The 11170-nt window shown below is 53.1% G+C and overlaps 1 long non-coding RNA gene across 1 annotated transcript; it reads left to right on the top strand.

The window, feature by feature from the left end:
• Positions 1-9109: 9109 nt before the first annotated feature.
• Positions 9110-10773, top strand: LOC140711059 (uncharacterized). The gene is made up of 2 exons (XR_012092202.1): positions 9110-9830; positions 10421-10773. It is a non-coding gene; the product is annotated as an uncharacterized lncRNA (long non-coding RNA).
• Positions 10774-11170: the final 397 nt, after the last annotated feature.

Raw genomic sequence — 11170 nt, 5'->3', positions numbered from 1 at the left:
GCCGGTATTTCAGCCTTTAAAAGTGCCGGCCCTACCACCTTTCGCTGTGGACGTTACGCTCTGAATGACGTGTCATCTCTGCCATAGCTTGACTCCCTGTGTCCCCTCTGCCATTTCACTCCATCCTGGGCAGCAAGAGCAAAACTCCGTCCCGCCACCTCCTCGCGCAAAACAAAACAAAACAAAAAAAGAAACTGTACACATGACCTATAAGTGTCTGTTCCTGTGAGTGATTTCTGAGATATGGCACTGTAGACTGAACGCAGTGGCTCACGTCTGTCATCCTAGTACTTTGGGAGGCTGAGGTGGGCGGATCGCGAGGTCGGGAGATCGAGATAGTCCTGGCTAACATGGTGAAACTCCGTGTCTACTGAAAATACAAACGAATTATCTGGGTGTAGTGGCCGGCGCCTGTAGTCCCAGCTACTCGGGAGGTTGAGGCAGGAGAATGGTGTGAACCCGGGAGGCGGAGGTTGCAGGGAGCCGCGATCGCGCCACTGCACTCCAGCCTGGGCGACAGAGCAAGTCTCTGTCTCAAAACGAAAGAAAGAAAGAAAGAAAGAAAGAAAGAAAGAAAGAAAGAAAGAAAGAAAGAAAGAAAGAAAGAAAGAGGGAAAGAGGGAAAGAGGGAAAGAGGGAAAGAGGGAAAGAGGGAAAGAAGGAAAGAAGGGAAGAAGGAAAGAAGGAAAGAAGGAAAGAAGGAAAGAAAGAGGAAATGAAAGAAATGGCACTGTATCGCTATCTCTCTGTCCAGTTTCTGGCTTTCCTGTGTCTCTCACTGTGTCTCTCTTCCGTCTTACTCTCTTTCTTTGCCTGTCTGTCTGTCTGTCTGCCTCTCTCTGTCTCTCTCTCTCTCTCTCTCTGTCTCTCACTGTCCGTCTATGTCTTTCTCTGTCACTCTCTTTATCTATCTGCCTGTCCCTCTCTTTCTCTCTGTCTCTCTGTCTGTCTCTTTCTCTCTCTGCCTGTGTCTCTCACTCACTGTGTCTCTCTTCTGTCTTACTCTCTTTCTTTGCCTGCCTGTCTGTCTCTGTCTGTCTCTCTCCCTCTCTCCCCCTCCCTGTCTACTCTGTTTCTCTCTCTCTCTCTCTCGCTCTCGCTCTCGCTCTCGCTCTCTCGCTCTCTTGCTCTTTCTGTCCGTTTCTCTCTGTCTCTGCCTGTCCATCTCTCTTTTTCTACGTCTGTCTCTTTGTCTGTCAGATCCCCCCGTCCCAGAGAGGGCCCTGCCCCTTCCACGAAAGTGAGAAGTGCGTGCTTAGAGAGGCTGAGAGGAATCTACACAGACGGGCCTTGCCGGGCTTCCCCACTCGGTGCATGATTTCGGGAGATCTTCGCCGGGTCCCCACTTGGACGGAAGGGCCATTCGCAGACTTTTCTCTCTGTCACGTGTGACGTCCGTACTTCTCATATTTCCCTGATAAGCTCCTCGACTTTAAAATACACGGCTAAGGCCGGGCACGGTGGCTCACGCCTGTCATCCCAGCATTTTGGAAGGCCGAGGCGGGTGGATCACCTGAGGTCGGGAGTTCGAGGCCAGCCTGACCTACATGAAGAAACCCCGTCTCTACTAAAAATACAAAATGAACCGGGCATGGTGGCGCAGGCCTGTAATCCCAGCTACTCGCGGGGCTGACGCAGGAGAATCGCTGGAACCTGGCAAGTGGAGGTTGCAGTGAGCCGAGATGGCACCCTTGCACTCCAGACTGGGCAGCAAGAGCGAAACTCCGTCCCACCGCCCCCGCCCATGCGCGCGCGCGCGCACACACACACACACACACACACACACACGCACACACACACACACAGAAAAAAAGAGGGAGAAAAATAGAAAAAGAGAAATTCTTCACACGTGACCCATAAGTGTGTGTTCCCGCGAGTGATTTCTAAGAAATGGCACTGTAGGGACTGAACGCGGTGGCTCACGTCTGTCATCCCAGGACTTTGGGAAGCTGAGGCGGGTGAATCAGGAGGTCAGGAGTTCAAGACCAGCCTGGCCCACATGGTGAAACCCCGTCCCTGCTAAAACTACAAAACTGAGTCGGGCGCGGTGGGGCAGACCCCTGTGGTCCCAGCTACTCGGGAGACAGAGGCGGGAGAATCGCTGGAACCTGGGAGGCGGAGGCGGGGGTTGCAGTGAGCCGAGATCGTCCCACTGCACTACAGCCTGGGCTGTAGAGTGAGTGAGACTCTGTCTCAAAATTACATAAATAAATAAATGGCAAGCAAGAAAGAGAAAATGACAGAAATGGCACTGTATCGCTACTGGGCTGGGACGGCGGTGATGTTCTTCTGGGGAGACACCACGTGGGGCGATGTGTAGTGTGCGGACTCCGATCTTAGTGGTGGAATGTGGATGCTCCGCGATTCACCGTACTGACTAGATTCATGACTGATTCACGACAGGGTGGACCTCGGGGAACACGGTTGAGAAATGGGTACATCGGGAGCAAAATCTGGCCCCGGAACAGGAAGGGAGTGTGATGGGCACTGCCTTCCCCGTGAAATCCACGCTGTGTCCGGGAGCGTGGATGTCATGCACTAACACTCGTTCAGGTATTGCCTCTCCGAGGTCGTGGGTCTGGAGTCTACTCTGACACGCTAATGACTGCACTTCTGTCTTCGGTAGCTCCCACCTCCACCCCTGGCGTCCTCCATGCGCCCGCGCCCCTGGTCGTCCTCTCTTCTCTCTGGGGGAATGGAAGTGCCAGGTGATCCCAGGGGCAGAAACTTTGGCTGTGACCCTGGGGGGTCTGGTCGACCAGTCGCGGGCATCGCGTGGGAGGACTCCCTGGGCCCGGAGACGGCCTGTTTTGAGAGGGATCCGGGAGACGCCGGCGGCGACGCAGTGTGCCTCCGCCGCATCCCCCTCCCCAACCTCCACCCCGACCCAGAGCGATCCATCCTTTGCTTCTTTTTCCGTGACGACTGACACTTGCAGGCATCGGTTGTCTTCGGGCATCACCTAGCGGCCACTGTTACTGAAAGTCGAGGTGGCACGGAGGGAGGTCTCGCCGAAACTTCACCGAGCCTGGGGCAACCGGTTTCTCGCCCTCCCTTCTGGAGGCCCCTCCCTCTCTCCCTCGTTGCCTAGGTAACCTCCGCCCTGGCGGGGGCCCTATTGTTCTCTTTTTTTTTTTTTTTTTTTTTTTTTTTTTTTTTTTTTTGAGACGGAGTCTGGCTCTGTAGCCCGGGCTGGACTGCAGTGGCCCGATCTCGGCTCACTGCAAGCTCCGCCTCCCAGGTTTACGCCATTCTCCTGCCTCAGCCTCCGGAGTAGCTGGGACTCCAGGCGCCCGCCACCTCGCCCGGCTAATTTTTTTTTGTATTTTAGTAGAGACGGGGTTTCACCGTGTTAGCCAGGATGGTCTCGATCTCCTGACCTCGTGATCCGCCCGTCTCGGCCTCCCAAAGTGCTGGGATGACAGGCTTGAGCCACCGCGCCCGGCCCCTGTTGTTCTTTTATCGTCGCTTTAGTTTTCTTTGTGTGTTGGTTTCTGTAATGCGCATAGACTCTTCGACTTGGGCTGTATGAGGGGTCAGTTTAATTTTCAAGTCGCCCCACCACCACCCCCGCGGCTCCACCCCTCCCCCACGTTCCTTTACCTGAATTTAGTGAGTCAGTGAGGTGGGTTCCCCTCAACCTCCCCACCCCCCGCCTCCCAACATCCTGCTTGGAAACGTTCCGGAGCCAGCCGGGTGTGCCTCCATCTTCTCTCCCCCTCCCCCACCCCTTGCCGGCGATCTCATTCTTGCCAGGCTGACATTTGCATCGGTGGTAGTCAGGCCTCACTCAGTGGCCACCGTTTTTTGAGATGGGGGGGCGGCACGGTCCCACTTCCCCAGAGGCAGCTTGGGCCGATGGCATAGCCCTTGACCCGTGTGGGCAATCGGGCTGGTCTGGAGTTGTGGGGTTTCTCCCCCTCCCGCCTTCGCTCCTCAGGCCTCCCTCCGTAGGAAAGCTTCACCCCGGCTGGGTCTCAATCACCTTTGATCATGATGTTTTCTCTTCTCCTCCCTCCCTCCCGCCAGCATATTTCCACAATGGGAAGGGCGTCACAGCTCTAGTATGGGCCTTCTTAGTACTTGCCCCAAGTAGAAACGCTTTCTGAAAACTAACACTCTGCTCACTTAAGATTTCCAGGGGGCCGGGCGCGGTGGCTCAAGTCTGTCATCCCAGCACTTTGGGAGGCCGAGACGGGTGGATCACGAGGTCAGGAGATCGAGACCATCCTGGCTAACACGGTGAAAACCCGTCTCTACTAAAAAATACAAAAAACTAGCCGGGCGAGGTGGCGGGCGCCTGTAGTCCCAGCTACTCGGGAGGCTGAGGCAGGAGAAAGGCGTGAACCCGGAGGCGGAGCTTGCAGTGAGCTGAGATCCGGCCACTGCCCTCCAGCCTGGGCCACAGAGCAAGACTCCGTCTCAAAAAAAAAAAAAAAAAAAAAAAAAAAAGATTTCCAGGGACGGTGCCTTGGCCCGTGTTTGTTGGCTTGTTTTGTTTTGTTTGTGTTTTTCCTTGTTCTTATTTGTTTCTTTTCAGGTGCAGTAGAAATCCCCAATTTTCGGCCGGGCACGGTGGCTCAAGCCTGTCATCCCAGCACTTTGGGAGGCCGAGACGGGCGGATCACGAGGTCAGGAGATCGAGACCATCCTGGCTAACACGGTGAAACCCCGTCTCTACTAAAATACAAAAAAAAATTAGCCCGGCGAGGTGGCGGGCGCCTGTACTCCCAGCTACTCGGGAGGCTGAGGCAGGAGAATGGCGTGAACTCGGGAGGCGGGGCTTGCAGGGAGCTGAGATCCGGCCACTGCACTCCAGCCTGGGCAACAGAGCCAGACTCCGTCTCAAAAAAAAAAAAAAAAAAAAAAAAAAAAAAAAAAAAAAAAGAAATCCCCAATTTTCAGGAAGACGTGTATTTTCCCCAAGACAGGTTAGCTGCTGTTTTCTCCTGTTGTTAACTAGTGCATTTGTGACTCTCTCGACATGTAGTGAGAGCCGGTTGATGTGTACTATACTTCATGAGATCTTATTTTCTAGAAATCCATAAGCAGATGCTCCTGCTGCTCCTGCTGCTGCTGCTGCTCTTGTTGCTGTTGTTGCTGTTGTTGTTTTCAAAGCATACCCCGGCCACCGTTTATGGGATCAAAAGCATTATAAAATATGTGTAATTATTTCTTGAGCACGCCCTTCCTCCTCCTCTCTCCGTCTCTCTGTCTGTGTCTGTGTCTCTCTTTCTCTGTCTGTCTTCTCCCTCTCTCTCTCTGTGTGCCTCTCTCTCTCTCTCTCTCCCCCCCCATCTGTTTGCTTCTCTCTCTCTCTGTCTGTTTCTCACTATCTCTCTCTGCCCATCTCTGTCTGTCTCTCTCTCTCTCTCTCTCTGCCTATTTCTCTCTGTGTGTCTGTCTTCTGTCTTACTCTCTTTCTCTTCCTGTCTGTCTGTCTGTCTGTCTCTCTCTGTCTCTCTCTCCCGTCTGTCTGTTTCTCTCTCTCTCTCTCTCTCTCTCTCTCTCTCTCTCTTTCTGTGTGTTTCTCTCTGTCTCTCTCTGTCCCTCTCTGTCTTTGTCTGTCTGTCTCTCTGTCTGTCTCTGTCTGCCTTCTCTCTCTCTCTCTCTCTCTGCCTGTCTGTTTCTCTCTCTCTCTCTCTCTCTCTCTCTCTCTCTGCCTGTCTGTTTCTCTCTCTCTCTCTCTCTCTCTCTCTCTCTGCCTGTCTGTTTGTCTCTCTCTCTCTCTCTCTCTCTCTCTCTCTCTGCCTGTCTGTCTCTCTCTCTCTCTCTCTCTCTCTCTCTCTCTCTCTCTGTCTCTCTGTCGCTCGCTCTCTCCGTGTCGGTCTTCTGCCTTAGTCTCTTTCTCTTCCTGTCTGTCTGTCTGTCTCTCTCTCTCTCTCTCTTTCTCTTTCTCTGTCTTTCTCTCCCCCTGTCTGTCTGTTTCTCTCTGTCTCTCTCTCTCCCCCCCTCTTTCTATGCGTTTCTCTCCGTCTCTCTCTGTCCATCTCTGTCTCTCTCTCTCTCTCTCTCTCTCTCTCTCTCTCTCTCTCTGCGCCTGTCTCTCTCCCTGTGTCTGTCTTCTGTCTTACTCTATTTCTCTGCCTGTCTTTCAGTCTGTGGCTTTGTCTCTCTCTCCCTGTCTGTGTCTCTCTGTCTCTCTCTGCCTGTGTTTCTCTCACTGTGTCTGTCTTCTGTCTGATTCTCTTTCTCTGCCTGTCGCTCCCTCTTTCTGTCTGTTTCTCTGTCTCAGTGCGTCTCTGTCCCTTTCTCTCTCTCTCTCTCTCTCTCTCTCTCTCTCTCTCTCTCTCTCTCTCTCTCTCTTTCTCTGTCTGTCTTTTGTCTTACTTTGTTTCTCTGCCTGCCTGTGTGCCTGCCTGCCTGTCTGTCTGTCTCTCTCTCTGTCTGTCTCTCTCTCTCCCTTTTGGTCTGTTTCTCTCTGTCTCTCTCTCTGTCTCTCTCTCTCTCTGTCTCTCTCTGTGTGTATCTTTGTATCTCTGTCTGTCTCTCTCTCGCTCTCGCTATCTCCCACCTTCTCTTTCTTTGCCAAAAGAGCTCAAGTACCTCTAATGTAATCCAGTACCAAGGCCTCAATTCTTAACTTTAGACACCCCAGATTTGATCTTCCCACAGAATGCTGTACAGAAGTGGTGAGTTGATTTCTGGACTTGGATACCTCAGAGATACTACATAATAATAAAGATACCACCCTAAAATCTGGGGTTGCTTCTCCCTCGAGTGTCTCAAAAAAATCATACCTCTGTTCACCTAGGATGCTGGGAGGGTTTTCTCAATGTGCCTCTGCCCGTGTCCTAAAGGACCTGGGACCAAGCCCTGTCCGTTCTGTCTCAAATCTGTATCTGCAAGCACTTCTCAAATCTGTATCTGAAAGCACTTCAAAGAACCACTGGCTCTGTGAAAATATCCCAGAAGTGGCTTCGGCCTCTTGGCTAGGAGGCCTAAGCCTGCTGAGACCTTGCCTGCCCAGGATTCTGTGTGAACAAAAGTGCCTCTGCTGAGAGCTGGGATCCTCGGGACCATGCTTGCTAGCGCTGGATGAGTCTCCGGAAGGATGCACGGGACTCCGCAAAGCTGACCTCTCCCAACGAGGTCAAAGGCATCCCTGTGCATTGGCCCGAGGCCTCCAACGTACATCACCCGTCACCATCACCATCACCATCACCATCACCATCACCATCACCATCACCGTCAGCATCCTGGCGAGCCTGCCCGAGGCCCCAACTACCGGGAGACACTTGGGAGCCCGGCCTTCCTCGGTTAAAGTCCAAAGGGACGGCGACTTCCATCCACCAGGTCTCCACTGAACTGCGAAGATGCGGAGCGTAGGGCAGAGAGGGGACGTGGAGGGGAGACGTCCTGACAGGCGATGAGTTCCCTAGGCTCTGGCGACCCCAACCACGACCCACGGTCCCGGGCACCCGTGGGACACCATCGCTTTTTCCCTTCCTCTGTCCACAGCCGCCCCCACCCCACCCCATCCCCCACCCCACGCACACGCGCTGGAGGTTACAAAACCACACGGCGTGAATAGAGCCTGACGGAGTGAGAGAGACCATTTCACGAGTCGGGGGGTGGGTCGGGGGGTGGGGGGGGGGGGTTCTGTAGAGAGCCCGATTCTCCCTCGTGGGTGGCTACAGGCTAGAAATGAATCTCGCTTCTTGGGCGGAGGGGCTTCCTTAGGCAGTCACGTTTCCGGGAGTATCTCTCAAACCCTCCCTTGAGGCCACAAAATAGATTCCACCCCACCCCTCGACGTTTCCCTGTTTTCCCGGGTGCTGGACGTATCCTGTCAAGAGACCCGAGGGTGACTCGTTGCGTTAAACACCTTGATTGGCTTTGTGAGTTTGTTTCTGAGATGCGGTCTCGCTCTGTCCCCCCGACTGGAGTGCAGTGGCATGATCTCAGCTCACTGCAACCTCTGCCTCCCGGGTCCCAGCGATTCTCCTGCCTTCAGCGGCACCATGCCCGGCTCCTCTTTTAATTTGTAGTAGACACGGGGTTTCGCCCTGTTTCACTGCCTTTCACTGTAGAGTCTCGATAAGAGCCACACCTCGTTCTGTGCCACAGAATGACTTCTTTATCATGCCGACTCTGGAAAGCCCGGCCCCTTGTGATCCATTTCAAACCGAGAGTCACCTCATGTTTGGAAAGCGGATCCGCTCCCAAGTTCGGTGGAGGGATGTGACATATGTAGGACGAGGGACTCTCTTTCTTCTGAGTCGGTCTGCACGGTGGGGCCTAGGGCTGGAGCTCTCTCTGTGCGGACCGCTGGCTCCCTCTGCCTGGGGTTCCATCGGCCCCACCCTAGAACGAGGGCCTTGGCAGACTCTGGCCCTTCCTGGCCCTTAAGTCGCTGTCAGAAACCCCATCTCGCGCTCGGATGTCCTGAATGACTGTGGCTTGCGCCTCTCTGGAAACATTTGAAATCTATCCTCTACGCGTGGCCACCTAAAACCACAGGAGCTTGGGACACACGGCCGCCATCCACCTCACTGGTTTTGGGAGAGAATGCTGAAAGTCTCTTGCCGACTCTCTCTCTCTTGACTTGAGTTCTTCACGGGCGTCTGGTTAAGACGCAGTGAGACCAGATGTGTGAACTCAGGCCGGGTGCTGGTGGCTCACGCCTGTAACCCCAACACTTTGGGAGGCCGAGGCCATCCATAGGATCCCTTAGAGGAATCCCCTAACCCCGGGGAAGTTGAGGCTGCAGTGAGCCATAATGGTGTCAGTGCACTCCAGCCTGGGCGAAAGACAGAGCGAGACCCTGTCACAGACAGACAGACAGACAGACAGACAGACAGACACGCAGGCAGGCAGGCAGGCAGGCAGGCAGGTAGACAGCAGCTGTATTATGTTCTTCTCAGGGTGGGAAGCAAAAATAACAGCAGACAGCACTTAACGTTTCTGTTGTTGTTCTTGTTTTGGACGGAGTTTTCACTCTTGTTGCCCACGCTGGAGTGCAATGGCCACCATCTCGAGGGATCCGCCTGCCCTCGGCCTCCCAAAGTGCGGGGATGACAGGCGTGAGCGTACCGCACCCGGCTCCCCCCCCCCCCCCCCCATCCGCCCCCCAACCACCACCGCTTGTCTTCCGGACAGTTTTACGGCACAGTGTTTGGTTGGCCTGCTTACATTCATTCTACATAGAAATTTAGGATGTCAGCTTCTGGCCTCATGGACTCCGAGCTGAGGAGTCCCCTGGTCTGTCTATCACAGGACCGTACACGTAAGGAGTAGAAAAACCGCAACGTTCAAAATCAGTAATTTTGTGATACAGAAATACACGGATTCACCCAAAACACGGAAACTTTTACAAATTGTCTTTGTTAGTCCTGATGTCTGTGTCAGTGATTCTTTTAGGTTTGGACCTTGACCGAGAGAATTTCCAGTCGGTCTCTCGTCTCTCGTCTCTCGTCTCCGGACGGACAGAAGTTCCAGATGATCCGATGGGTGGGGGGGGTCTTAGGCTGTGTGCCCCCAGGGGCCCTGGTCGATGAGTTGTGGGGATCGCCTGGGAGGGCGCGGTGACCCACTGTGCTGTGGGGGCCTCCATCCTTCCGCCTCCCGCCTCCCCCTCCAGGCGATCCCAATTCATTCCAGGCTGACAGTCTCATTGGCAGACGTCGGGCATCACCTAGCGGCCACTGTTACTCTGAAAATGGAGGCCTCAACAGAGGAAGGAAGCTCAGGCCGCCTGCGCACAGCCTGGGGCAACTGTGTCTTCTCCACCGCCCCCGCCCCCACCTCCAAGCTCCCCCCTTCTTGGTTGCCTAGGAAATGGCCACTTTGACGACTGGGCCGGAGTGACCTTTGATCAGGCAGCATAAGTAAGTAAATCAATCAATCAATCAATACATAAATGTAAATACAATACAATTTATGTATTGTATTATGTACAATAAAGTAGTACGGGCGTGGTGGCTCACGCCTGTCCTCCCAGCACTTTGGGAGGCCGAGGCGGGCAGATCACCTGAGGTCGGCAGTTCGAGACCAGCCTGACCCACATGGAGAAACCCCGTCTCTACTGAAAATACCAAATTAGCGGGGCGCAGTGGCACATGCCTGTAATCCCAGCTACTCGGGAAGGGAAACTGAGGCAGGAGAATTGCTTGAACCTGGGAGGCGGAGATCGCAGTGAGGCGAGATGGCGCCATTGCGCTCCAGTCTGAGCAACAGGCGCGAAACTGCGTCTCAAAAAAAAAGCAAAAAACAAAAAAGCAAACCAAAACACAAACAAACTAACAAACACACAAAAAAACACCATTCTCTGTGAAACTGCTTTGTAGTGTGTGTATTCGTCTCACAGAGTTAAACCTTTCTTTTGAATCAGCAGGTTGGAAGGATTTTTTTGTAGAATCTGTCTATGTACATTTAGGAGACCCTTGTGTCGTATGGTGAAAAAATCTTATGTTTTCAGATAAAAACGAGAGAGAAGGTCTTCATGAAACAGCTTTCTGTTGTGTGGATTCCTCATACAGAGTTAAAACTGCCTTTGGATTCAGCAGTTTGGAAGCAGCATGGACATTTGGGAGCCCATTGGGGCCTATTGTGAGAAAGCGAACATCCCCACCCCAGAAATAATAAAGCAGCTCTCTATGATACTGCTTTGTGATGTGTGGATTCATGCCACAGAATTACAACAAATTTTTGATTTAGGAGGTTTGAAGCAGTCTTTCTGTAGAATCCGCGAATATACCTTTGGGAGCCCATTGAGGCCTACTGTGAAAAACCGAATATCCCCAAATGAAAACTAGAAAGAAGCTGTCTCTGAAACTGCTTTGTGGTGTGTGGATTCATCTCACAGAGTGAAACCTTTCTTTTGATATACCAGGTTGGAAGCGCCCCTTTTGTAGAATCTACAAAAGGGCATTTGGGAGCTGTTTGAGGCCTAGGGTGAAAAACAGAAAATCGGTAGATAAAAACTAACAAGAAGCTATCTGCAAAACTGCTTTGCGATGTGTAGATTCCTCTGACAGAGTTACATCTTTCTGTTGATTCAGCAGATTGGAAGCATTTTGGGGTGTGTGTGTGTGTGTGTGTGTGTGTGTGTGTGTGTGTGTGTGTGTTTTGACAGAGTCTCACTCTGTCCCCCAGGCTGGAGTGCAGTGACACCATCTCGGCTCGCTGCAACCTCTGCCTCCCAGTTGAAGGGATTCTCCTGCCTCAG

The sequence above is a fragment of the Chlorocebus sabaeus genome, unplaced genomic scaffold (genome assembly GCF_047675955.1).
Source record: "Chlorocebus sabaeus isolate Y175 unplaced genomic scaffold, mChlSab1.0.hap1 unalloc_scaffold_1451, whole genome shotgun sequence".
NCBI classification, from domain to species: Eukaryota; Metazoa; Chordata; class Mammalia; order Primates; family Cercopithecidae; genus Chlorocebus; species Chlorocebus sabaeus.
Note: the sequence above shows the minus strand (reverse complement) of the source record. Positions and strands in the feature narration are given on the sequence as shown.